The sequence below is a fragment of the Corvus brachyrhynchos genome, unplaced genomic scaffold, assembly GCF_000691975.1.
Source record: "Corvus brachyrhynchos isolate BGI_N302 unplaced genomic scaffold, ASM69197v1 scaffold43, whole genome shotgun sequence".
Classification (NCBI taxonomy): domain Eukaryota; kingdom Metazoa; phylum Chordata; class Aves; order Passeriformes; family Corvidae; genus Corvus; species Corvus brachyrhynchos.
This window is the reverse complement of record NW_008237353.1, coordinates 406,811-412,749: the sequence shown is the minus strand read 5'-3', so window position 1 is coordinate 412,749 and position 5,939 is coordinate 406,811.

Sequence of the window (5,939 nt, the reverse complement as noted above, 5' to 3'; positions counted from 1 at the left end):
CGCAGCTACATTAGCAGTGTTAGCTGCAAATATCCTGTGCCAGTTTTGTATCTCCTCCTCCTCACCTTCTCCTCTCCCACAGAACCAAACTGCGTGTGACCTTTTGGGGGCTATTTTCTGTCACATTCCTGAGCCTTAAGAGATTCAGATTTTCAAGTTTTTATCTACAGCTGCGGTAATGAGGAACATGGACAACAAATTCTGAAGCCATGAAATAACCAGACTGAATAAAACTCGCAGCTACATTTTCTTTTAAAAAAAAAAAAGTCCTGAGTCATTACATTACATGATTTGGGATGTAATTGATAGCACACAGCACAAGCCTGTTTCATTAGTGAGCAAACAACAACAGTAATAAAAAAACATCTTGTTAAAGCACTAATCTCCCATTAAGGGACAGCTGCGGGGTTTCATGGAAGATGTCACTCTGGGTACCAGTTGAAATCACAGTGTGTTCACGTGCAAGGTTTGAAATCAATTTATGAGAAAGCATGAGCAGGTTGAAACTGCATTTCTGTTCCCTGAGGAGGCTTCAAAATAATGAGGCGTATTCTGAAAATTCGGTGTTTTTTTCAGATTATGGATTAGAGATATTCTTAAAATAGGAGCTATAGGAGAAAGGAAAGTTACTAAGGAAAAGAGCTGCCGCAAGTTTGCGGTTTATTTTGTCGAGGAAGAAACCATAAACAAAATGCTCTCAGTATGTTTTTATTACAGTTACCTTTTGCATGTAGTGCTTAGCTTATGAGTTTACGTGCCAGATAGCCTGTCTGCACTGAGAGTACTTGTGCGTGCACAGCAGATAACAGCTCCTCTTTGTCCTGCCCTGTTATCAAGCCAGAAGTCCCACTGCTGCCTGCTCAGCCAGCCCTGACTCACACACCTGACAGAGCCCAGGCGTGGGGAGGTGGAGCTGTCGCCCCACCACTCCAAGCTGTGGGTTGTGCTCGGGGCTGAGTTTTGCTGCTGTTCACCATATCTTAATTGTGTAAGGCTTCATGGTGCGTGACTCAGTCCTACGGATGGATAAATGGTGTCAAGTGCAGCAAACAGCCTCAGAACAGCCTGTTTAGTAAACCAGTCAGCAAATACCTACAAATAAGGGAAGAGCTTAAAGAAGTCTGGAATTCCCTGGGAATGAATCACAAACACTAAAACCTGCCCAAGTTTAGCACGTTTCGTTTTCCAAGCTGAAGGAGCATACCAACGTGAAACACTCAAAGTTTGCAAAGGCAGCTCACCCCCGTCTCTTTCACAGAGAGACCCCAAAACGCTTTGCCAAATAGGTCAATATCATTACACTCCCTTTTTAGGCAGGGTGACAGAGGCTGGCCTGAGGAGGGGCAGCCTGCAAGCAAGAAGTGTGGCCAAGGGCAGAACAAAAGTCTCCTTTGTCACCCACCAGTGACCTTCTAGCCTAAAATTCCAGATATTCTCTTTTGTTGGGGTGGGAAGGGATGTTTCAACTTCAGATTTGTGCTTTGAATTAATCATGCTTTGAATTTATTCAATCTAATTACTCAAAGTTTAATTTTTTCCCCTTATCAAATATATACTAAAAAAACCCAACAACTTTGTAAGATAATATGTTTAAACCAAAACCAGTCCCACTGTAATCAGTCCTTAGGTCCATGATGCAGGGAGCCAACACGTGATATTTAAATGGCCCCATCCTCCCTGTTGCAGAATTCTTAAAAAAATTCATTTGATCCTACTTCATATGACACTACAGCATTGAACACAGGGGCTTTGCAGAAGCCAGAGGAGACACTGGAGGAGTCCATCTGTTCACATTCCCCAGTGAAAGGCTGGTTTGTGAGCTTACGGGGTAATGGAAGCATAAAAACATACAGCAGAGCTATGGGGGAGAAAGCAGGAGATGTGACAGGGCAAAGGATCACAACCTTGGCTTCAGAGAATATCCTATACCCTCCCCCATAGTTAACCCCTCTTCTCCCACCCAGACCTCTTCTCTGGGGCAGATTCCTCCAAGACCGCTGTCACTGAGGAAAACAGAGAAAAATGCTATCAGGTAAAATGCTTGAGAGGTGAAGGATGGGTCTATTGTACTTGTCTTCCTCAGCTGCTGAAAGCAGGAACACAGAAAACTCCGTGTGATCTGCCAGCAAAATGTTTAAACGTGACAGCCTTTTTTCACGGAGTCCTTTTTACAGAAGCCATTGGTGGTGATGGTGAGGGATTGCCATCCACAAGCAAGGCCTCTGTTTCTCCACGTTCCTTTGAAATAAACCTTTCCCAGGAGCTTCCCTGCTGCTCCCATAGGTGTTACCTCATGTGATACCCAAAGTTTTCTAATTCAGTTTACTGTTTCCATCTCTTCCAGATGTCCAGATTCTTACCTCATTAGACAAATTTCCCATCAAGCACTGATAATGCAATGGAAAAATCTCATTCTGCTGCCTTAAGGAGAGCTTCTGACTTGCCATCAGCCTTATGAATAGCTTTACTCTGAGCTCCCTGGGAAGCAGCATCACCTACATCTAGTCCAGCATTAGCTACCTTATGTGATTCCTTCTGTTACAAAAAAGAAGAGGAATATTTCTTTACAAACAAAAATTGAAGTCCTTTTGGATGGAGTCTCTGAAAAAAAGCCATCAGAAAGATAATTGCTTCTTGAAACCATGCTCATGGGAACAGCACCACAGCTTGCTTACAGGGTGAAAACCTGTTTTTCTACAACATCAAGCCCATCTTGCTCTCAAGCAAGGGAGAGGAGGAAGGGTCTTGTTTACTCTGAATGTTTTGTGCACCTACTAGCCAAAAACTGCCTGAAAAATAACTAGTGAAATCCTTCCTTCAATCAGCTTCGAAGAGGTTAGGGATATCTGTGCAGTATAGAAATGAGTGGTCTTTTACACACAGTTTAATACACAAAGTAGGGGAGACACAGATTTATACAGTGAAAGTCACATTTATACTCTTAGAAAGGCTGGTTGTTCTGCCCGGGAAAGTTGTCAGCATTAGAAAAAAGACAACACTTCCTCCTTTAAATTACAATGAACAACTGTGGGTTTTTATACTCCTGGCCATTATCGGTTGTCTCAGCTGTATTTATCTAAACTCTGTTTATGATCAGAGATATATAACATATATCGTAGCACACCAATAAAACTCCATGTAAGAGTCACACCTTAGACAATTCAGAGTTCAAGGACTTCCAATTCATCTGTTGCTTTTATTGATAGTTGTGATAAAGTAGGCCAGTCAGAACTTCAACCCTCCACTAGGAATGGAAAAACACCAGCCTGGCAATCCATATAGTAATCATCAGCTTTTGGGGTAAGACCATACAAAACAGGGGCAAAACAGTCCAGGGAAGGGCTGCTGCTGCTTTTCTCTAATGCTTTCACTCTGCACTCCAAAAGTTGTAAAAAAGAATCTCTAAGCTTACAAACTCCCTTGCCCTGTGCCTGGCTCCCTTCCAGCTGAGGAAGCACATGAATACAGCAGCTGGAGACATGAGAAGGCTCCGGACAAAGAAAAGAGGTTAACTAGGGAATGTTTAAACTCCTTTTTTACAGCTTGAAGCAAGCCGTTGCTAAGGGCCTGAAACCAGGCACTGCGGAACTTTTAAGGGCTTCTTTTGTATCATTCTCAGTCCAGAGTGTTGATCCTCTGTCTTTGTCATAGAACACAGGAAGGAGAGGATCTTGCTGCTAGACTGACAAGGAAGCTTACCACTCCACTAATTTCCAAAGGTTCTGCTGTGATTCTTTCTTTAGGCCAACCCAGGGCAATGGGGCTCTCAACAACACCTGCAGACGGAACACAAAGCTGCCTCCCTGCTGGGCTGCTTGGCATTGCTGCTCCCTGCACTAGTTACCTACAACTTCATGGGGAGATTTGCGGTGCTTCCAGCCTCTGGAAACCACCTCCTCCTTCAGTGCCTAGCAAAGAGTTTTCTTTGAAAATTGTGGTCTTCATCATTACCTGGCAGTTTAAGAAAAGGTGCACTAAATGTTTCCCTGGAAAGTCAGGAAGTTCCTTATAGTGCTCTGATAAATATCTGAAAACCATTAAAAACTGTGTTCTGCAACTACCCAGGGCAGGGAAGTAGCATTTTCCTGTCCTCCAGGGCTTAGAAGTACAGGCATGCCCAGCCCAATGACACACTAAGCAAATGGAATATCTGGCCCCTGTTGGAGGGTTTAAAGATACACGTGTTTCTCACAGGGCTCCCCTCTCTTCTGCACAAGCTGAGGGCTGTTTTGGAGGAGATAAACACACAACACTGCTTTGAGGTGTTGCTGAAATCCCCCCCCCCCCCCGAGCCACTCAGAAAACTGTTTTGAAAATCTAGAGCCAAGCTACAGGAGGTCAGTGTTTGGTGCAGCACACCAGGACATACCTAGGACCTTGGCCTGCTGCATTTCTCTGTCATACGGTAAAGAAAATGGGATCCTTCTGCTTTTCCAAGCCCCACACCTCCTGCAGCCTCAGTTGCCCTCCATGACTACTCACCCAGGAGAGCAGCAGGGCAGGGCAGGTTCAGCTGCTCTCCCCCAGGCTGTGGGGAGGGGGAGCAATGCAGGTACTTAGACCTATGTCACAGCTTCTGACCACAGAAGTCCTCCAAATCCCCAGCTAACAGCAACAACAACAAAATAATCCCTGAGCACAGTAAAGTTCATTTAAAAGGATAATAGCTAAGATATTGTCAAGCTGCTATGAAATCCAAAGTGTAAAGCAGCAGCTCCCCATGAGCAAAACAAATGGATTGGCTCTTAGGGATTTGTCCCATGTGCAGTCGGAAGAACGGATATTATGTTATGAACATATTGGATCTAAAAAATAGTAACTTTAAGTATTATCAGAAATATCTTTTCTTCATCTCCCTCTGCAAGGGCTGATAAGAAACACCATGGTAACCTTTGCTACCACTGCTTTTGTACATATCTTTTAGCAAGGACAATGACAAACTGGATTTTGACTTCCTCCTCCTCTTTTGTTTAGATTCAACTTAACAGTGCTACAGTTTCATGTAATGAAGTCCACGAACTCATTCTCTCACTGAATTTGTAGATTGTCTGTAAAAAATGGCTGAAAAGAACAGTAGGTCTGAGTGTGTTCCTTATTCAGAATGATTTCCCTAAAAATTTCTAACAGGAATCCTCAGGCTGTATATCCTTTGTAATGACATTGATGTGAAAAGTTGTTATTCAAAGTACAAGGCAAAGTACTGGTTAAGTCTGAATGGCCTGATGGATCACGTGGAATCATTTCTGATAAAAACATTTATACATCTCAGCTGCATGTTGCAAAGGAAAGCCCCATTAAAAATAGAAGGTCATATCAGCTATATAAAAATTACAAGGATGAAAAAGAATAAAACAGAGAACAGAATAACACAGGTCTATGAAATACATTTGAATCTGCAGTTCCTCTAACCCCTTCCATTTCAGGGAGAAAAAAATGCACTCATTGTGTCAATAAATCTGTACATTTGAAGGCATTTTATTGCACACCTAAATGCAAGTCTGTGCTAATAGGACATCATTTGGCTTACAAAGCTGAGGACTTAAAAGCTAAGAAATGGCAATAGAAGGACTGCCTTTGCAATCTAAGGTATTTCCTCTCACGTATGCAGGCATGCACACACCTCAGTATGAGACTGCTTGCAGCTATAGCTCTCCAAGGCTTATCAGGGATGGAGAATCTCTCACATGTTGTCTCTGTCCTTCAAAATACAAGACCAGCAGCGGGAACCAGACTTTGCTATCTGCTGGGGATGGGATGGAGTACATCCTAGCTGAGGTAAATCTTACGGGTAGAAGCAACATTTTTCATTAGCCCAATTAGGATAGTTAGGAAAAGGAGAAAACCTTCTAGGCAGCCAAGTGCTTTTACAGGTCAGGAACAGAATCAGCAAATTCCTAATAAAGCTGCAGGCATTTGCTCTGGAAAAAAATTCTAACCAA